Source organism: Camelus bactrianus, chromosome X (assembly GCF_048773025.1).
Source record: "Camelus bactrianus isolate YW-2024 breed Bactrian camel chromosome X, ASM4877302v1, whole genome shotgun sequence".
Lineage (NCBI taxonomy): Eukaryota > Metazoa > Chordata > Mammalia > Artiodactyla > Camelidae > Camelus > Camelus bactrianus.
The window spans coordinates 13557787-13580962 of record NC_133575.1 but is presented as its reverse complement, the minus strand read 5'-3'; the positions used below and the strand labels follow the sequence as shown (position 1 = coordinate 13580962).

General features: G+C 41.7%; 1 protein-coding gene across 1 annotated transcript in view; it reads left to right on the top strand.

Annotated features, from left to right (window-relative positions):
- The first annotated feature begins 5425 nt into the window (after positions 1–5425).
- The window catches only part of RAI2 (retinoic acid induced 2), a 301266-nt gene continuing 283515 nt past the window's right edge, over positions 5426–23176 (top strand). The window contains exon 1 of the mRNA XM_074359293.1: positions 5426–5573. The gene's annotated coding sequence lies outside the window, so the exon portion shown is untranslated. The remainder of the gene's footprint in view (positions 5574–23176) is intronic.

The following is a 23176-nucleotide window of genomic DNA, read 5'->3' as shown; positions in this document are numbered from 1 at the left end:
GTGGGGATATGTCCTTGAACTCAATTGCAGGGACCCTGATCACAGGGCCCTTGAGAATTTCATCGCCCATTGAGGTGCATCCTCTAACCTCTTCTGTCTGACTGAATGCTCAGCATGTAACCTGTATAAAGAGGCCAAGTAGAAAGATGTAAGTTGGATCTCATATGTAGTCAGGGATGGGACTTGGCCTTATGGTGGTGAGGGAGGGCACTGGAGAGTGAGGGGTGAAGAAGTGCAGTGGAGATCCTTTTGGACCTAGCACCTCTGAACATATTTCTTACTTTTGGAGACTGCCCCACAATAAAAGAGAGATTCTTACTCTCTCAACCTCCTTTGCAGGTAGGGATCAGGGCTCAGCCGATCAAACACACACAGGTCTGTGTTTGATGTGATGTGAAAGCAGCCAGTGTTACTGCATGGAATCCATGAGGGTGGGGGTGGCAGCACCAGCTAACAGTAGCAGTGAGGCAGAGATTCAGCATTAATGGGTGGGTGATGCCAGCTATTACGATGTTGCCAGGAGGTGGCAGGGGTGTCTCTACCAGACCAGGCCTTGGTGAAATTTGTAGCATTGTTCTTCACTACATAGTCTTTAAACTGGTTCTCTGGCCTTTCAGAGATTCTCCATATCCTTCAATTTTTTTCTTAGCTAGAATGTTGTTGTCTGTGATAAAATCCTGAGTGACATACAGTGGTTTCTACACCTGCTGTATAGTAGTCCCCAAATACCCAAATGATGCTTCAAGCAGCCAATTATTCTTGCTTAAAGACCTGCTTTGTGTTTAGCACTGTGATAACATCTGGAGAGAGTCAGAAAAATATGAGCCTTGGTTGCCTTGTTCGAATAACTCACACAGGTGATGTGTGGAAATTGGCATCGTGGTGTCTAGGTCTTCCCCAGGGCAGAGGAGAAAAGGTTCTGATTCCTCTTCAGCTTAGACCTACATTTAACTCTTCAATTTGAATTCTCTAATATAATTAGCTGCCTTCCCTCTTTCCTAGTATCTGTTCTCAAATCAGCCTGAGACCAAGGCTGTTCTGGACACATATACACACACAGAGTTAAAAAATTCCACTTACGTCACTGCCTCTAAGTGAGTTTACCAGTCTACTTTTGTCCCCAGGAATTAAAATGATGAAGTGTGTGTTCCTTGTAAAACGGGAGATATATTTTCAAATCATACGCTTATAATTTTGCAAACATCAGCTCTAGTGTTTGGGTTCCCCCCAAACTAGACTGAAATGAAAATTTAGATACAAGACGTTGATTTGGAATGTGATCCCAGGAAGCAAAGGGAGGGAGCAGGTTACTACTGTGGGCAACGGGGCTCAGTTCTGCTAAGGATTCTCTGAAGGACTGTGTAGGACATTACTTAGAACTGTCCCACCAAGGGGCAAGGAAGTTGGAGTATTTATGAACCAACTCTTATTATCCCAGCCCTCATTTTTGGAGAGTTACTCCTGGGAGTGTTAGCTCTTCAGCACTTCTATCTTGCCTTGCATGGACAGAGACTGCTACTATGGCCAGAGAAAGTCCTTAGGCAGAGAGACCCTTGAGGTTGGACTCTGCCAATGCGTGTGGGAGCTGTCCACCGAAGCTGTGGATGACTTTCAGGTGAGCTAAGGGCAGACTGGCTACATTGGTTGGCTACATCTAGTTAATAAAACTTTCCTCATGAATTCATTCTTTCATTCAACATATATTTATAGAGCATCTAGTATGTTCCCAGCATGCTTTTTGGCATGGTGATACAGTAGTGAACAAAACAGATGCAAAGCCCTCCGTTAATAGCTTATTCTAATGACTATTCTCAGGAGTATTAAAATATGCCAATTACAGGTACCTAACAGATTTTCAGTATTATATGCGTTCATTTAATACTAATATTTGATATTGTACTAATTGGATAAAATATGACATACCTTTTGTTATCTTTCTTTGTTAAGAAAACACAATTTCAAAGAATGTTAGAGCTTAAAGTATTCCTAAAGATAACTGAGGCTTGCAAAGGTGAACTAACTTTCCCAAAGCCACATAGCAGAACCAGGACCCAAACCTCAGGTTTCTTCACATATTTCCACAGTAGTACCATATTGCCTGAGACTGGCTATTTTTTAAACCAAAAACCAAAAAGCAGTTTGAGTGCACCCTTTACATTGTGGTAGGAGTGTAAATTGATGCAAACTTTCTGTGAAACAATTGGTAATAAGCATTAAGAGCTTTAGAGGTGAACACTCCCATTGACATAATAATTCAGCTATTAGGGATTTATCCTGAGAAAATAATCAGAAAATTGCAAAAGATTTATATACGATAAATATTAATTTAGTCAGCCAGAAAGTATGTTTTAAAAGTATATTTAATGATATGAGAAAATATAAGGCAATATTTAGTGACAAGATGAGGATATACAGCTTCATATACTGGATGTCTCTTATTTTCAGAAAGATCTACACGGAGAGGAAAATATAGCAAAGCAGCAGTTATATCTGTGTGGTGGAACTGCGTGGAATATTTTTTTCTTGTATAATTGTATTTTCTACAATGAACATGTATTGTACTACTTTATAATCAGAGAAAAAAACTATACATTCTTTTGCCTAATTTTTCACCTCTAAGCATTTTGCTAAATGCTGAGGAAGTGTTCAGCAGATATTTTTGTGAGCCTCAATCTTGAAAAAAAAAATCATACTGTTTAAAACTAGGCTCCCGATGTTCAGAAGCCTTCCAGCCAGTGTGGCTGTAGTGAGGGTACATTTTGAAATGCCTTCCTTCGTGGCCTTGCGCGCCCCTCTGCAGCTTCATCTCCCTTCACTGGACCAATTCCCTTCTCCCCATGGGCATCCCATGGACTTAGGTCCCTTGTCTGCATCCTGCTTATTTATTCCCGCATTGTGGCTTCTATTCCTTTGTCCCCTTCTTCCCCATCAGCTCCCCCTTCATTGTGTTTCTTTCAATTTCTCTTACAGAAGCAGAGCCCCATGCTGCTGTTTTTCAGCCTTTCTCCCGCCTTAGTTTCAGCTGCAAAGTCTGATGGGGACTTCATCTCATCTTATCTGCTGTGTCTTGCCTTTGGGATTAGATACTTACCATGAAGATGAAAGAAAATGAGCCGCCTATTAAATATATCACCTTTGGACTTTCCAAAGACTCCAGCTTTGCCAAATACCACGGGAGCCTGTGGCCCCCTATGGCAACACTTCCCGAAACGCATGCTCTCTTCCAAAGCAACTGAGGAACACAGACCCCCTTCATTCCCCCAAACAAGGCTGTTGTTTTTATCTCCCAGGTTGCTACCATGTGGGAATGTCATGATGTGAGAAAATATCAACACCCAAAATGCAGATCACACTTGCTTCCCGTCAACTATGAAGGGGCCATTAATCATTCTCCAGTCTCCAATCTTTCCCCTGTCTTTATTACAGAGAAGCTGTTCTTGTAATTTTTGAGGAGTATCTATGGGTGGTGACTAACCTTTGGCATTGTCCATGTGGTCTGGCAGGAATGGTGTAGAGTCTCCTAGCATCAGCCTGGAGAGTTCAAGGGCATCAGAGGAGGCCCCATGGCAAGGTGCAGCCAAGCAGAAGGAAGCGAAGATGGTGGGATGGGAGCAGCCTGAGGTTGGCTCCCTTAGGTCTGGTGGTGATGCATTCTTGCTTCTTTGCTGACTGAAGCTCTGAAAGCATTTGCTTTTTTTGTTCCCAGCTCAGCTGAGTAAAGAATGTTGTCTGGACGGCATTCATTAGGAAACCTCTGCTCACAGGGGTATGTTAAGTATCATTCTTTTTGGAAAACCTGCACTATTTATATGGGTGCTACAGTAGTTCAAGCCCAGCATGGATACCATGCTGTATCTATTGGGGTTCAGTGCTGGAAACAGAAACCCTTTTAAGTATTTAAACAGAAAGCTTTTGAATTCAGAGAATCAGGAGCTTAACATATTGTTGGAAGGGCTGGACAAACAGGAATGATTGCCAGAGCATCACAGAACTAACCCAAAGAAATCCTATCTCTGTCACAGTTAGGAAGGTGGAGAGTCAGGCTACCACTGGAATATACCATCCAGGGTCCAGGAAGCCAATATTGGTGCATCTCTTGACACCCTAGAAGTGCAAATTAAACATTGGAAATCTGTTTCAGAAACACTCCACATCTCTGTTTAAAGTCAGAAAAGCAGGAAGAAGATGATCTCTGCCTCATGTGTCCCTTCCCATTGGTGATACCTGTTCATGTACAGAAGCCTAGCTGCAAGGGAGTCTGAGAAATATAATATTTAGCTTTCTGGGCTTATTAGTGCAGTCAGACACAATGGAAGGAGGTGGAAATGGAGGCCAAGTGCCAACAGACCATATCCAACCCCCATCCCTTATAAAATGACGCTGGCCTTAGAGCATGCAGGGGGCCCAGTTGTGGGTGGCTGAGTCCCAACAGGGTCTGAGACCCCTCAAAAATGGGATAAACACAGAATATGGCAGTCTCTTCAAGAAAGAGGAAAGGTAGAATCCATCATAGAATTGTCCCTGGTCTGATTTTTAGCAGCACACAAGTTGATAAGCAGACTGTACCCTGGCTGGGGAAATGGCTTGACTTGGCTTATGGAAATTGGTGATAGTCAGTATTAAGTGCAGATTTGAGACTTCAATTAGATGGGAGATAAGAGTGGATTAGAAACAAAGGTATAATTCTTGGAAAGATGTGGTGAGGAGGTCAGCTTTCTGACAGCTAACTTCCCTGGCACAGAAAGAGCTGTGGAATGGGGCTTAGGGAAAGGCACAGCAAGAATCCTGGAGTCCTGACAAGACCCAGGCAGAATGAGGCCAGATGATTGGATAGGCTCTTTGAGCCCAAGGAAACAACAGATGGGAGATTATGAGAAATTGGCTTATAGCCCCAGTTCTGCATCCCTCCCTCTATCCATGCTCTTTGCCTTGTAATTTTGTATCTTCTCCTATAAAAGGCAAAATGAGTTTCCCTACCCCTTGATTTGGGGCTTGGCCTTGAGACTCTGAACAACAGAATGGGGGAAGAAGCAGCACAAGTCCAGTTTTGAAACAAAGCCTTAAGAGGCTTCACATGTTTCTATTTTTCCTCGCTCATGCTTTTGCCATCTTCATGACAAGAGCTTACCCTGGGTAGCTACTGCTTATTCAGTCTAGGCCCAAGAATTAACCCATGTGGGAGAGACTAGAGCCCAGCACATTGCAAGGAACCAATCCTGGTGGATCTACAGCTTAAAGGAAGGCCTTCTAGCTGAACTCAAGCTAGTTCATCTGAGCCCCAGACAACCTAATGGTGTGTGAGAAATAAATGTTTACTGTGGACACTGAAATATTTGTGACTATAATGCAGCAATACTGACTGATACAGAGACTGTCACTGAATACCAAGGGGCTTATCATTTCCAGGCATTTCATTGAAGAGTATCAGAGCATCTACAAATCCCATACTGGTGTGTGCAAGTTCTGGGAAATGGTGGAATAACACAGTGTATCTGGGTGACCTTTGGAGAGGGCTGGGACAGAGCTACAGCACGACAGTGGCTGACACCCAGCGCATAGCCCATCTTCTCCAGGTAAGCTTCCCTAGATTGCCAAGAGATCTCTTCATTCTCTACTCTCCTCACTTATTGCCTGTATTTCTCCTTTAGCTCTGATCATATGCCATCACGTTTAGAGTGACCTAATTCCAAATCTCTCTAGATAGGTAGAGCTCCCTCACTCTTTTTTTAATATAACTGATACAGGAAAAATGTGGGGTGGGAAAGGATGGCCATGTCCCAGGTCTCAGATGAGTCCCTGGGATGAGCCCCACCAAGCAAGGATCCTTGGCTTCATGCAGGAAAGAATTCAAGAGTGAGCCATAGTTGAGTGAAGGTAGATTTATTCAAAGAAATACATACTCCATAGACAAGAGTGTAGGCTGTCTCAGAAGGCAAGAGAAAGGCCTAGGAAACACACATTCCATAGGCAGAATGCAGGCCATCTTACTCAGAAGGGAGAGCAGTGGACTCAGAGCATGGGGTCATCTAGGAAAATAAGATCAGCCATGAGGTGTGGGAGTTGTTAGTTTTTATGGGCTTGATAACTTCATATGCTAACAAGTGGGAGGATTATTCCAACTACTTTGGGGAAGGGGCTGGGATTCCCAGGAACTGGGCAATCACGCACTTTTTGACCTTTTATGGTCAGCCTCAGAACCTTCATGGCACCTGTGGGAGTGCCATTTAGCATGCTGTTGTATTTCAGTGAGCATGTATTGAAGCTCAAGTTCTACTGGGAGTTGACTTCCACCATCTTGGTGCTAATTGCTGTGTCATTCTTTTAGCATCGCCCATGGCACCCAATCCACAGTGGGTGATCAACGTGTTAATGGCTGTGCCCTCCCCCCTTCCCTCTTGCGTCATAACCACATGTCTATATTTTGTCCATGTGGATATAATAAGGGATTTGGTCAAGCATCTTGTTCAGATCCACATGCATTATTTTTAAAGAAGTGGTTTTTGAGATTCAGTTGCTTCTGGACCATCTTCCCGATGTTTGTCTGTTTCCATGCAAAAGTAGGGAACAGGGTCTAGGGGCTGAGAGATTGTAGGTGAGCTGAAGCTGTGACTGACTGTGACTCATAAAGGACTAGAATGCTAAGAGAAGAGAAGAGTCTTGGAAGGAGCTGTATAAGGGAGAAGGGGAGGCTGGAGGAGGCAGAGGGCTGGGCTGGAATTAAAGTCGAGTGGTGGTTTAAGAAGGAAGCCATTGGAGGGCAGCGTTAAGAACCAGGAAGGGGCACTGGAAGAGGTAGAGATGGGAGGGTACTGGGGAGGGGTGCAGAGTGGGTGCTGAGGGGTCTCACAATAAGACAGGGTGAAGGGCAGATGGTGGAGGAGAAGCAGGAAGGGGTAAATGTTGGGCAGGTGAAGTCAATGGACCATCATAATGCCACATAAAAATCATCTGGTTTTCTGTGTGAAGGGACATCTACGTACCACACTGCAGGAAACTTCAGTCTAAATCAGTGGTCTTCCAAATCTTTTTTGCTTGTGTATCCTCTAAAAGAATTTTGAAAAATTACATGCTCCCTCACACTTTTAAAGTTGATATCCAAAATCCTGTACATGTTTAAACATCGTAGTTCCAAAAGATGTAATAGTTAGTATATTGTAACTATTGATATTTAAAAGTAGAACTCTTATGTTGTACTTGCTGGTATCAAAATATCATTATGATACAACAGCAACCATCATCCGTTTTAAAAGTACAAGACAAGCTCTTTAACAATCAGAAATTTTACATCGTTCCTTTTACTCCTTGAAATGATATTTCCATTTCACTTCCCCCACAGACTTTTATCCTGATGTAATATATTTTTATGCTTGACAGTCTTTTATTGATCACTCTGTCATATATATCGGCAACAAAACATTTATGCAGATTTTTTACAACTTATTTCCTATAACCATAAATAATAAATAATTATTAAGTGTAAGAAGTAATATTTTGTTGGAAAAGCATCTCTTAGTGAGATGGATGGAGTAGGGGAGGTATGTCCACTAAAGGAAACTTGGCCAACGCGGGTATGCTGAATTGTACCCTCTTTTAGCATCTTGGAGGTTTTTACACCCCATGGCAATGTGCCTTGGTAAGGTTTGGAATGTTGGATACCTGGCCATCTGTATACCACCTGTGCTAAGACAGTGATGATGGTAGCTGCCATCACAGTAAACCGAAGATCCCCTTTGCCTAATCGCAGAAGCTTCCCAGATCTTTGTGTGACTCCAGGGGAAGGGAGGGAGCCCAGTAATGCCAAAGATAGAATTTTCTTCAAGTGTGACAGAATAGGTATTTAGAGCCTGATTTGCTGTGATTCGAAGAATACAAGGAAATGGGTATTTCTGGTACAGTTCTGGCATTAAGATTCATGCCTACTACATGGGGAAAAGGGAGAGAGAGCACTGGATTGGGTAATCATCAAAGATGAGGTTAACTGCGTGTTTTCACCATTACTTAGCTACTGGGCAACTGGTCATCTGCATCTCACTGTCCATGTGTAAAATGGGGTTGAAATCTGCCCTATGCATCCTCCTGCATTACTATGAGGCTTTTATGAGATAAGTGATGCTTGTAAACTGATTTTGTAAACTGTCAAGAACTCTTTCTTATTTTTATTCGTAAATTTTTTATTTGAAAATAATTATAGATTCTCAGGAAGTTGCGAAGACATGTACAGGAAGGTCCTGTGCATCCTATACTTCACCTCCATCAATGCTGACATCTTGCTTAACTACAGTACAGTATCAAAACCAGAGCTTATTTAAATGTAACGAATTATCGCCCGTTATACTTGTGCTCATCTGTGTGTGTGTGTGGCTTCATGAAATTTTATCACATGTGTGGTTTCATGTAATTACCATCACAGTCATGATACAGAACTCTTCCATCATCACCAGTCTCTCTTGATAGCCACACACTCCTCTCTCACAATCCCTATCCCCTGGCAACCACTCTGTCCTTCATCTCTATAGTTTTGTTATTTCAAGAATGTTATATACATCAAATCACAGTATGTAGTTATTTAAAATTGCCTTTTTCACATAGCATAATTCCCTTGAAGTCCATTTAAGTTGTTGCCTGTATCAGTAGTTCATTCCTCTTTATTGCTGAGTTGTATTCCGTGGTATGGATGCACCATAGTTTGTTTAACCATTCACCTGTTGAAATACATTTGGGTTGTTTCTCATTGTTGGCTGTTATGAATATAGCCGCTATGAAAATTTGTGTACAGGTTTTTGAGTAAAAATAAGTTTCCATTTCTTTGGGATATATGAAATTCTGGGTTGTATGGTAAATGCATATCCAGGTATGTAAGAAACTTCCCAACTGTTTTCCAGCGTGGCTGAACCATTTTACATTTCTACCAGTAATATGTGAGTGATCAGTTTTCTGTGTATCCTTATCAGCATTCTGTGTTTTCACTGTTTTTTATTTTAGACGTTCCCATAGGTGTGCAATGATATCTTATTGTGGTTTTAATTCACATTTCTCTAATGGCTAATGATATTGAACATCCTTTCACGTGCATATTTGTCATCTGTACATTATCTTTGGTGAAATGTCTGGCCATGTTGTAACAGAAGAACAAACCTGACTCCATATTGGATTTATTCCTTTAGCTCTGACCTTTGTGCTCTGCTGCCTGTGCTCAGTCATGCTGGCTCTGTACCTTTGTAAAAGAATGTTGCTTATAGCCTGAAATATACATGATAGCCCTTTCTCAAGGCTCTGTGTCCCAGGCTTGATGTTCATATAGAGATAAATAGGTGCAGAGCAGAAAATAGAAATTGTCTTGTTGGAGGTTTACAGGAACATTGTGAACAGGCCTGCGTGGACAGCTGCAAGAACAAAGGATTATCACATCCCCTCTGGGGTCTGGCTGGCCCCAAGAAGTTTGCAACAAGCAGCCACACCTCCTCCTGTTTGCCTAGGCCTAGAACCCAAAGATTTTCTTCTAATTTTTTTCTAAAAGTTTTATAGCTTTATGTTTTACATCCAAGTCCATGATGTATTTTGAGTTAATTTTTGTCCATTGTGTGAAACTTAGGTTAAGGTTCATTTTTTTTCTGCCTGTGGTTATCTAATTTCTCCAACACCACATGCTGAAAAGTCTGTCTTTCCTCCGTTGAATTGTTTTTGCACATTTGTCAAAAATTAGTTGGGCACATTTGTGTAGCTCTGTTTCTGGGTTCTCTGTTCTGCTGCATTGATCTATGTGTGTCGCTCTGCCAGTATCACACTGTCTTGATTACTGTAGCTGTGTAGTAAGTCTTAATATCAGGTAAAGTGATTCTTCACATTTTATTCTTTTAAAAATTGTTTTAGTGATTCTAAGTTCTTTGCCTTTTTATATAAATTTTAAAATAGTCTTATCTATATCTACAAATAACCTTCCTGAGATTTACATCTTTACCATTTAGTATTCTAATCTATGAGCGTTGTATGGTTCTCCATTTATTTAGTTCTTGTTTGATTGTTTTCATCAGCATTTTGTAATTTTCAGGGTATAGATCCTGACCATGTTTTTCTAAGTTTATACCTAAGTATTTCATTTTCTTTTTAGTGAGTGTAAATGATACTATGTTTTAAATATTGGTTTCCATATGCTTATTGTTAGTATATATAAGTGGTATGATCATTTTTGTATGTTTTTCTTTTATTTACAGCCTTATTGAATTCATTTATTAGTTCTAGGAATTTTTTTGATAGATTTCTTGAAATTTTCTATTTAGAGAATGTCATCTCCAAACAGGGACTGGTTTTCCATCTTTCTTTCCGAGCTGTATGCATCTTATTTCTTTTTCTTGCCTTACTGTGCATGAATAAGAATGCTAATAGTGGACATCCTTTTCTTGCTCTGATCTTAGGGGGAAAGCATTCAGTCTTTCATCTTTCATTAGATATTAGTTGTAGGTTTTTTTTTAATAGATGTTTTTTATCAAGTTGAAGACCTTTACCTCTGATCCTAGTTTTTTAAGCTTTTTTTTTAAAATCATGAATGGCTGTTTTTAAGAACTTTTAAAATGTTATTTTCTTTTAGTATTTTTAAATGATGCTTGATTGACATCTTGGCTCTGTGTGAAGTTCGGAGAATATGGGACACATCATTCTCCTTGTCAGCTCTGTCCCTCCTGGGTGGGCTAGGAGGTCACAGGTGAGAGAAGAACTTCTCATTGGGTAAGACTGAGGAAAAGTGGAAGGGAGCGATCTTGGGGCCCTGCCAAAAGGGGTCTGTTATCCAACAGAAAACCATGGTGCTAAGAGCTCAGGTTATCCGTTTCTTAGGGCTGCTGTAACAAATTACCACAAACTTAGTGGCTTAAAACAACATGAATTAATTTTCTTACAGCTCTGAAGGTCCGAGGTCTAAAATCAAGGTGTTCCTTCTGGAGGCTTCAGGGGAGATCCTGTTTCCTTGCATTTTCCAGCTTCTAGAGGCTGCCTGCATTCCTTGGCCTGTGGCCTCTTTCTTCAACTTCAGAGGACATCACTCCACCCCCTGGTTCCATTACCACATCTCCTTTTTTTCTGTTTGGCCTTACCTCTACTGCCTCCTTCTTTTAAGGCCCCTTGTGATTACATTGGGGCCACCAAGATAATCCAGCATAATCTCAATATCCTTAATGTAATTACATCTGCATATAATTAATTACATTTTGCCATTTAAGGTGACATAGTCATAGGTTTCAGGGATTAGGATGTGGTCATCTTTTGAGGGAAGGGGCATTATTCAGCCCAGCATAGAGGATGACCATGGACATGCTGATGAGGTATTCTGAAGAACAGGGCTGTGGAATTAGACTGTGGTTTGAATTCCCACTCCAGTTTTACAAACAGTGTAATGTAACATCTAGTGAATTTCTTATTCTGGCTAGAGTTTTGTTCATCTTTATAACTATAACCTCTATTGTGGTAAAGATGATGACTGCCCATCAGAAATTTACACAACCCTTCCAGAGTATACAGTGGTGAGTAGGAATCAACTTTCTAGGCAGGAGCTATACTTCTCATTTGCATCTAGGTGAGGCCCCTATGACTACCAGTGGAATGTGAGTGGAAGTGATGTGTGTTACTTCTGGCTGAGGTGCCTATGATGAAGGGGTAGATTCTCCATGGTCTCCTCTCCCACCTGCTGGCTCTATGTTGTCTCCCACGTGACCTTGGAAGCCTAATGATGAAGATGGTAAAGCTTCCATGATCCTGGGTCCCTCAATGACTGAGTGGAGCAGAGTCCCTCCTCCTCTCACTACCAAAATGAAAACCCGTGTGGGCCTATAATGTGAGCCAGAAATAAATTTCTGTTGTGTCAAGCTGCTGAAATTTTAGGTTTATTCATTACTTTAGCCAGCATTATCTTAAGCAATACATCTACCTTGCAGGCTATTATTATCCTCTGGGACTGTATAAAGAAATCCTGGGTGTAGAACGCATGTGATGAAACTAAGGGACTCACAGATTGGAAAGTCATGAACTTTTCCTCCTAGAGCAGTGGTTCTCAAACTGGAGCATGCATTAGAAGCCTGAAGGGTGTTGGGCCTTCTGCACCCCAAACCTCTCCTCAGGCTTTTCTGTCTTGCTTGTCTCTTCTGCATGGTTGTCACCTCTATGAGGGTAGGCACTGGGGCTAACTTGTTGGCAACTCCATTCCAGAACTAGCACAGTACATAGCAAATAAAAGGCCCCCAACCAGTAGTGGAGGAAGGACAAAGGAGCAAGTTGTCAGTCTGTGGCTCCAAGGGCTAAGTGAGTGGCAGTATGCTTCAGTTAAAGGTTTGACGATTGCCTCATTCATAAATAGCCTTGAGTGGGGTTCTTTGTTCCTCCATGACTCTATTAAGGTGAGGAGAAGCTGCAGCAGCAGTAGCCTGTGCTGTTGTCTCCCAAGCAGATTTTGCCTTTTTTCTTTGGCTGGTATATCTTTGGAAGAGCTCCTGCGATTGATGAAATAGTTTGCATCTCAGAAAGTATATCCATTCTCCTATCAGGCAAAATTTATCTTGGCTTTACGTTCTGGGGGTTTAATCTATGAATGAATGTATTCACTTGATCACACTGGAGGATTTCATTGCAGAGAGCTGCTGCCCATTTGAGAAAGTGCATGGACTGTATTTCCTCTCAGCAGAGCTTCCCTGCAGAACATAAAGCACAGGGTTCGCAGCAGTCAGCAATCACTTCTCAGGGCTGGCCCCACGCAGAGGCTGAGAAGGTAACCTTCTCCTGGTGTGAGGGGAGGCCTTGGGGCACTGGCAAGGCCTTGAAAGCAGCTGTTAAAAAACAAATGTTATCTGGGAAAGAAGAAGATGGGTTCAAAGAGACAAATTCTGTATACTGGGCAATTTTGCCCAGGGCAGGCTCTGAATTCTCTCTGTGAAGTAAAAAGTTTGGTATTAACAATTCCAAAGAGTCATTCTGATTTCAACAGCTTTGAAAGCTGACAGTAGGGGTGGAGGCTGGGGAGGGAATGGTGGCGAACAGGAGTGCAGTGAGAATTCCACACAGCACCAGTGTGGGGCTGCCAGAGAACCTCGAGAAGGCAGGAGGCTGGCTGCATTTGGGTTACCTTCCCAGATCTCTGACAAGACAGGGCATCGGCTCCCAGATCACTGCCCATTTGGGTATCCTTTGGAGGCCTGAGCTATATCCGATTTCGATTTCTTGGGTTAATTTATACTCCACTATAAACAAACTCTTGTAAAAGCTGAGAACGAGCAAGGATAAAGAAGCTGTTTTTCCATTACAGTCTCTTTCTTCTGATTGGTTGTGAAGTTTTTCAATAACAGAGACCCCACATTTTGCCCTGGGGATCTGGGCGTTATGTACTGAGGAGGTGAGGGACAATTTAGCATGAGCCTGCTCCATGCTTGGCTCCATGTTGGGGGCCTTCACTTGTATTGAAGTAGGGGGAGGGGGAAGTTTAACATCCCCCACCCCCCACCTCCATTCCCCCTGACCTGGAGTTAACCATAATCCACAGTGTGGTGCAATGCGGGAAAATGTAAACACAGCTATGTGGCCAGCCTAGGCCTCTCAAACTCGAGTTAATTGCTGCCTAAATCTCCATACTCAGCTGATGTTTCAGTATCAATCTATTCTCTAACTGAAGTCTTAAATTTTACTTGGAGTACTGGGGGAGATGTGGTGTCTCATGTGGTAATTTTCTGAGAGCTCTATTTTCCCCATTTCAAATCATTGCTAATGTAGCATATTTGGGCGCCTGTATGATTTTTATTCATTAACCTCATCTAAACCGCTCATCTGAACTGATCCCAGATCATCTCCACTCTTCTGTGTGTTCTGTTTCTATTTTCTCATTTTCATTATAAAACTTTCAGAATTGGTTTTCCTGCTCTGGGTTTTGAGTACGAGGCCTGCCAAAGATTTGGTTCGCTAGGTTCATTTCTTTGTGTCACCAGTTAGTGTCTACTGATGTCTTGGAATTGTGGGAGATCTGCATCTCAAAAGTTTATAACAAGTTGCTTGCATTTTAATTCCAGACATGGTAGAACATGAGAGTTTGCTAAATAAGCACACATGATTTTTAATATATATCTATATACATATAAATAAATTTTGGGTTTATGATTGCTGAGAGATTACCTTTAAACTTTCTCTTTTAGTCTCTAGTTAACTATAGTTTATAGTTGTATAAATAGTTTGACACCTTTAAAATATTCAAGTATAAGCTGAGATTTTTTTTTGAGATATAATTGACAAATAAAATTATAAGATATTTAAAGTGTACATCATGATGATTTGATATATGTATATATTGTGAAAGGATTCCCCCACCTAGTTAATTAACACATCCTCACCTCACATGTTTATCTTTTTAAAAGATTTTTTTGTGAGAACATTTAAGTTTTAGTCTCTTAGCAAATTTCAATTATACAATACAGTGTTATCAACTGTAGTCACCGTGTTTTACATTAGATCCTTATTCACCTTATAGCTGAACGTTTGTCTCCCTTTACCAACCTTGCCCTATATCCCTCACCCCCCAGCCCCTGGAAACCACTTTTCTACTTTCTGTTTCTATGAGTTTGACTTTTTTTAGATTCCACATATAAGTAATATCATGCAATATTTGTCTTTCTCTGGCTTATTTCACTTAGCATAATGCCTTCAGGGTCCATCCACATTGTCACAGATGGCAGCATTTCCTTCTTTCTCATGGCTGAATAGTATTCTAGTGTGTGTGTGTATCACATCGTTTCTTTGATTATGGGGATCACTTTATTTAGCATCTTTGATGTGGAAGGACAGTACTAGATGTTACGAGGATGCAGAAATGAATAAGCACAAGCTTAGAGAGCCCACAATCTAGTGATTATGTGACACTAGTAAGAATAACATCTGATATTTCTGAGCATTAAAAATGTGCCACTATACTAAAAACTACTGAGTTGTACATGTAAAAATATGTGCCAGCTCTTGTAATAACCTATAATGGAAAATAATCTGAAAAAGAATATATATATGCATATGTGTACATATAAATATATAACTGAATCACTTTGCTGTACACCTGAAACTAACACAACATTCTAAATCAACTATACTTCAATTAAAAAAAAGTGCCAGGCATTTCACATACATTTCTCATTTATTTATTTATATCCTTAAAAAATTTAGATATAGTTGACATAAAACATTATGTTAGTTTCAGTTGTACAATATGATTCAATATTTGTGTGTTTTTTGAAATGATCACCACAGTAAGGCTAGTTAACATCCATCACCACACATAGAGTTTTGTTTTCCTTGTGATGAACATGTTCGAGATCTGCTCTCTTAGCAACTTTCAAATATACAGTACAGTATTATTAATCATAGCCCCTGTGTTGTATATTACATCCCCATGACATTTATTTTACAGCTGGGATACCACATCTTCTTTATTCATTCATCTGTTGTGGGACGCAAAGGGGGTTGAGATTATTATTTTTTTTTTTGAGATTATTTTTAATTCTAAGCTTTATATCAGTAGCAAATTGTCACAGGAATAGTTTCCTATGGGGGCACTGAATGCACATTTGAGTTCATACAAAATCTAGGATGAGGACAGAACATTTGAGGGGCAGTGAGTGTCTTGCCTCTGGCTCTATACTCCCACCTAGCACACCGATCCCCCACTTTTAGATAAAGACCAATCAAAGGCTGTTTGCAATGCCTTTTTTTGCGTCCTTTTCACCTGTTTCTGAGTTTTCCACACCTGAAGCTTGAAGCTGGTCTTGATCCTTCCTGGAGCTTCCCCTAGATTCTGGTGCTCCCGTATCACCTGCGATGGTAGGGGTAATGCCTGCGCCAGTCACTTGGCTAGTGCCTCAGTTAATGCGGGACAGAAGGGCATAGCCCTTTCCCCAAAGGAACAGGCTGTCAGGAAAATATTAGGTCCCGAGGGCCTAGGCTACTGGAAGGCAGACCCTTATTCCTGTGGCCAAGGCCGAAGGGACTGTCAAGATAACCCATCTTTTGGGCCCAAACAGTCAGCGAGGAGGTCTGGGCCACCTCTGGCTGAGGGAGAGGGACTCGTATCTGGAAGGTACCTAACTCCATTGTAAGACTTCAGGACAAGTGTGAAAGGGCTATTAGACTTGATGATGGAGCTAAACTGGAGTCAGTAGGATGTATTTCTACAGTAACAGTGCCCGGTTAGGAATTTTGAAAAGGATATCTCTATCTATCTATCTATCTATCTATCTATCTATCTATTTATTTATTTATTTAAAACCTTGGTAATTTTTGGCTGACTGAAACATTTCATTACAAAAGCATGTTCTATGACCTCAATACTCAAAGGAAGGTCTGTGAACAGCTTTGGCATCTCCAGGGAGCTTGTTAGAAAATGCAGAGTCTCAGGCCCTGCCCCAGCCCTATTGAATCCGAATCTGCAGCTTAATAAATCCCCCCAGGTGATTTATATCCACACTAAAGTTTTCACGTTTCCTCTCCCCCACCCTTCTCTTTTGTTTTTTGAAAAACTTTTTATTTGGAAATAATTATAGATTTATAGGAAGTTGCAAACATAGCATAGAAGAATCCATTAGACCCTTCCCTCAGTTTCCCCTAGCAGTTACATCTTACATAATTATAGTACTTACCACTTCTCCACAAGGCTACAAAACCATCATGCCTCTTAACTGAAAGCTAGTGCACCTAGTGGTGCTCAAATGCGTTGCAGGCCACCGTAGTGCCTTGTTCTACTTGGCAGGATTCTGTAGGTAAAGGAGATTGTTGTGGGCACAACGCGGCTGGTTGGTGACGTGGGTTGGTAGAAGAACTTACCAGAGGGCAAGGAGAGTTTAGGAAAGGAATTTATTAGGGTACGCTGCCATAGACAACAGCGGGCCACACAGGCAAGAGGTGTCTGCATGAGCACCGAGAGTGGGCGTGCAGGGTCTTACTGGGGAAGTGGGCTGTGCACACAAGGAGTAGGGGCTACATGATCAATTTGTGCACAGGTACCTGATTGGTTGTAAGATCTGTCAGGGACTCCTCTGAACAATAGGTTTTATGACTTTGATAAGGGCAGGATGTGAGGCCTGTCCACCTAGGGTATCGTGAAACCCACTATCTTCTGGGGTGATGAGTCCTGCCAGGGTAAACACACATCAAGAGATGTTTTTATCCTGCAGAAATGCAGGTATGTGGAGTGGTCCTGCAGTGGGGAGTGGAGGTTAAGGTGCCAGTGGCTTCAGGCACACAGAGAACCTGGGAGTGGGGATGACTCCAGAGAGTACCAGCCGGCTCCACAGAGATGGTGCTGCCAGGTACACGGGGAAGGCAGCATGGCTCACAGAGTGATGGGTGCTAGTGCTGTGCAGTTGTCCTTTTGTGGGTTCTATAGTGGGCATTCAAATGGTCAAAGCCGAGAGGGGAGTTATGGGGCTGGACATAGGAGTGGGCTGAGGCCAGATACAAAAGCCAGAGAGATGGGAAGACCAGACCAGGTCATTGGACTCTGGGTAAGTGCAAATGAGGAGTGGTAAGATTGAATGTGAGAAGAAAGGTCTTTGGGACAAATGTGGAATCAGTGTTGATGTGGATGGAGATGGGAGAGAAGGAATTGACAAGGTCATCCTAGTGAATTTGGGTGCACAGTTTTTGGTTTTACATGAACTCTCCTTTGAAGGCTCGGAAAGGTCTTTATTGGCTTTAAAGGCACAGAACTCTGAACCTGACTGACTCATTCTGTTAAAACAAGGTGAGTTTGGGACCAGAGAATCTGTGTTTGATGGGCCAAAATTAATGATGGGTTGAAAAAACAGGAGAGGAGTGAGCTTGACAGAGCCAGGTAAAAACAGAGGCATGAAAACAGGAGGCCTTGCAGCACTGAGGACAAGGCAAGGGAGGTTGGGTTGAAAACCTGAGCCCTGGTTTAGCAGGAACAGGGCCAAAGGCTGGAAGAAACGCTGCCTGCGTCTGGTTCTAGGAAATCCAGAGGCAGAGGTGACTAGAGGAATCTAAGTTATAGGGGAATCCAGGAGCAAATGGGCCAAGGCCAGACTTCCTGCCCCACCTTGCATCAGAGGGCCTGCACTCTCAAAGTGCTAGGGGTTGTCAGTTTCCTGGGAGGAAATAAAGAGCCCATGAATGCTGAACTTAGCAAACTAATAGGCACTGGAGATGACAGCAGTGTCACTCATGCTCACTCTTCGTTTCTCCTCTGAGTCTGAAGGCCACATAGCTTGTTGCCTTTCTATTCAAAGGATGATGGGGATTCAGTAGCACCAGCAGTACCTGGGAGCTTGTCAGAAATGCGGAATTTCAGGTTCCACCCCAGACCTAGGGCAGTAGAATATGCATTTTAACAGAAGCCCACAGTTGTGGTTACTCTTCTGCACTTTAAAAGTTAGAGAAGTGCTAGCTTATTGCTTTGGCACACAGACATCCTAGAGATCTGAATTCTAAACCCTCTGCCAACAGTTGCCTATTCATGGAACTCTTAAGTTTCTTTCCTAGGTCTTGGGAGCGACTTATTTTCATAAAGGGCAGTGGTTCTCAACCCTGGCTGCCCATTAGAGTAACTCAAGGAGTTTCTTAAAATACAGATCCCGAAGCTCCACCTGGGGTCAGCTGAATCTGAATGTGGGGGGCTGGGATGAAATTCCAATTCAGTTGGTTGGAATGGGGCCTAAGCATCAGGAGTTTTAAAAGCTCCTCTGATGAGTCTAACATGCAGCCTGTTGGAAACCTAGGAACTGGGGTAAAAGGGAAGAGGAGGTAGCAGAGAGCGTATCTGTGTGAAAGGGAGGAGTGAAGGTTCAGAAGACCTCCAAATGGCCACAGTAAAAGGACCCTCATCTTGAGGGTCAGGCGTTCTGTGGAGAGGGCTCAGTGCTGAGCAGTCCTCTAGCAAGGACACCTATCACCAACCCACTGACCAACGGTCCTGGACCCTTGTTATCCACTAAACGGCAGATTGTGGATTTTGGCCACTTTAGGTGGGAATGGGTGTGAAGGGAGAACCTTTTCTCTGAAGCAAGAGGGGCCTGATCAGAACCAGTTGGAAGCCCAGCAGGGGGCCAGGGAGACAAGTTGGGGGACTCATTGCTGAGGTTCAGGGCAGAGATGATGGTGACTGGCATAGCGTAGTGGCCAAAGAGATTCAGATCATGGGGAGGTCAGGACTTTGTCCAAATCCAGGCCCTACTTTGCCTCCCTCATCCCTGTAGTTTGACTGGACCCCATTGTCTCGCTTAGCCCATCAGGGCTAGAAGACACTTGAGTGCTTGTCCATCAGTGCTCTGTGGCTGAGTGGCATCCATCCTTGACCTGATGTCCTTCATCTGACTTTTGCCTTGCTTCCTGCTCGCAGCATGCTGAACCTGGCTCAGGACTTGTTGCCTCCTTCGTGGGACTAGAACTCTGCCTTGCTTGTACTTGTCCTCCTTCCACTTTATTCACCTCCTTCCCTGGCGTACAGCCTACCTAGATCATAGAGAAATATATACACAGAAACTGCACATTGTCCTCTAGTATTCACTCTACCTTTCTTTTGTAATAATAAAACTCGATTTTTAATTAGGTTCCTTTCCCATGCTTCCATAAAGCTAGATGTGGCCAGTGCAGTTGAAGGTACCCCTGCCAGCCCTCCAGGGAACTGAGTGGATTGCAGGGGCCTCACAGGGCTTTGGACCACAAGGGGACCCCAATTCAACTGAGCTGGAGGAAGGAGGAGCTGATGCTGTGTAAAATGTAACTTTTTAACTATTTTTTTTAAACAATTGTATTGAGTTATATTTTATATACCATAAAATTCACCCATTTAAAAATTTTTTAAATATATTTTTTCTTCCAGTTTTATTGAGATAAACTTGCCATACAGCACTATATAAGTTTAAGGTGTACAACATAATGATTTGACTTATGTACATCTTGAAATGATTACCACAGTAAGCTTAGTGAACATCTATCGTCTCATATAGATACAGCATTAAAGAAATAGAATTTTTTTCCTTGTGTTGAGAACTCTTAGCATTTACTTTCTTAACATTTTTCATATATAACGTGCATTAGTGTTAATTACATTTATCATGTTGTACATTACATTCCTAGTACTTATTTATCTTATAACTGAATATTGGTAACTTCTGACTCTCTCCATCCAGTTCCTTCTCACCTCACCTATCCCTCCCCTGGTAATCACAAATCTGATCTCTTTTTCTGTGAGTTTGTTTTGTTTGTTTGTTTATTTGTTTTTGAAGTATAATTGACCTACAACACTTGTTAGTTCCTGTTACACAACATAGTGATTTGATATCTCTATACATTTCAAACTGATCACCATGATAAGTCAGTCTAGTTATGATATGCCACCATACAAAGATATTATATAATTATTGACTATGTTCTCTATACTATACACCCATTTTAAGTGTGCAATTTAATGACTTTCTAGTAAATTTACTGAGTTGTGCAACCATCACTGTACTCCAGTTTCTAGCACCCCCGTAACATCCTTCATACTCATTTACAGTTGATCTATCTTCCCACTTCAGCTCTGGGCAACAACTAATCTTTCAGTCTCTATAGAGTTGCATTTTCTGGACATTTCATATAAATGGAGCAGCCTTTTGCAACTGACTTCTTTCACTTAGCATCATGCTTTTGAGATTCACTCATGTTCTAGCATGTATTATTATTTCATTCCTTTTTATTTTGGATAAGTATTCTGTTGTTGTGGTTGCGCCACATTTTATCTGTCCATTCACCAGTTGATGAACATTTGGGTTGTTTCCACCTTTTGTTTATTATAAATAATGCTGCTATGAACATTGACATGTGACTCTTTGTGTGGACTTGTGTTTTCATTTCTCTTGAGTAGATAATACCCAAGAGTGGAATTGCTAGGTCGTAGGGTAAATTTTGGTTTCAAGTTTAAAGATGTTGCAGACCTGTTTTCCAAATTGGCTGTACCATTTTACATTCTCACCAGCAGTGTAATGAGAGTCCCAGTTCCTTCACATCCTTAACCCATATTTATTATTGTCTGGTTTTTTTTTTTTATTATTGCCATTTCAGTGGGTATGAAATGGTGTCTCATTATGGTGATGATTTGTATTTCTCTGATAACTAATGATGTTGAGCATCTTTTCATGTGGTTATTGGCCACTCATATATCCTCTTTGCCAAAATATCTATTCAAATGTACAGAATTGTTGTGTTTAAAAGTATATATGAGGTGACTACCAGCTCATCCTGCCTCTGGGCACCTAAACAGGATGACTCTTTCCAAGATGAGTCCAAGTCCCTCAGGCTGGTGGTGGGCTGGGATTTCCTGGAGACTAGCTCTTGCATCTGTCACTTAAACCCTTTTCACTTGAGGATTAGGGAGCAATTGTGTAAACTGCTGAACTAGAAGAAAAGTATGTTGGTTAAAATAAATGCTTGGTTCGTTTTCTGTGAATTACATTTTTCTTTTCTCATTTTTTTTTAAGCAAGTTAACTTTCTGTGGAAAGAAAAATCACCAAGCTAAGGTTGGATTTATTTAGCTGTTATTCAGATATATGCATATTTTAAAAGATGGGGATTTCAATTGTTTTCTCTTTATGCCTTGTTTTCCTTTACATTCTGAATACCCACATCTCCAAGTGAACTGGCACATTCCAAGCAGTTTTCATTTGTGTGACTGTGATTAACAAATGCTGCCACTAACAAGGGCCCTGCCACTTCTTAGATGAGGAATAGAGATGGCACATAGTGAATAAGAATAAATTTCAGACTACCAAATAGCAATGCATCATTAGTGGGATAGTACGTACGGCTAATGGCATTAGGGATAATGGAGAAGCGGTGATGAATGGGAACCAACATGTCTCCTAGAGCTTTGAAGTATGGTCCTGATAGGCTCAGCAGGAAAGGCTGTATTACTAGAAAGCCCAAACCATTCCCCAGCACTTGTAGAGAATCACCATAGAGTTTACATTTGAACTGAAACCCAGGATATGATGGCTAGGCCTTTCAGAATGGCCTGTAGCATGTTCTAAATATGCTGCTGCCAAATCCAGCCAACTCAGGGGCTCAGAATGTGATGGGGGAAAAAACTGATTCTAAGAACTGTCGATACCAGGAGAATGCAGAGTATCATTATTATTTGTGTCAAAGCTACCTTTAGTAGCCAATGGTGGCCACTGGTCAGCAGGAGGATACCGGGAGAGCCACAGGAATAGGCTGAAAAGGGCTGGATTCCAGATTTCCTCCTTATTCCATTAATCTTGCCCCAAAGATATTGAGGGATATCCTCCAAAGGGACACAGAGGGGAAGGCCCCAGCCACAAGAGATTCCTACATAAATTGGTTTATTCATTTGTAAAATGAAATAATCATGTAGTAGAGTTGAAGTGAGATAAAATGTATGCATCAGGCTAGCAGAAAGTAGGCACTCAGTGAACAGAGGCTGTTACTATGCTGTGCTCATACATTCTGAGTGTTTAGCTTGTAGGCAAGACAGTGTACATAGTTAGAATTTCTCTAGCCATTGTTGTGTCATTGATTGAGTCATTCCTCAACACACATTTTTGAATACCTACTATGGAACATTGATTCTAGATGCAGAGAATTCAGATGTATAAAATGGAGTCTCTATCCCCAGGTTGTTAAAAATCTAGTTAGGAAGTTAATTCTAGAAGACTGTGTTAATAACTATGGCAGAGGGTTGAATAAGGTACCATTGGAAGACAAGAAAGGAAGTGAATCATTGTGCCTGGGATTAAGGAGGGAGCAGAGTCATGGAAGGTATTCCAGAAGAGGTGATATTTGAGCTGGGCTTTGAAGGATGGATAAAAGTTCACTAGGTAGAGATAGCAGGGAGAGTGTTGCCAGAAGACAAAATAAGAAACTGAATGAATTCACAAGGCTGTGATGTGTTTGGAGAAATTTAAGTATCCTAGTGATTATTGTGTGGGCATAGGACTGGGCGGTGGTAGGATTGAGAAGGTACGGACTGAAAATATACTTCAGGGTGAGATTTTGTGAAGGAAAAGCTAGGCTGGTCTAACAAGATAACTCACAAGTCTAGGAATGTGAAGGAGGGGCTGGGCTGGCAGGATAACTCACAAATCTAAATATTGGAATACTGATCTGAGTTCTGCTAGACTAACTTGTAAATGTAGGTTAATTAGTGTTGGT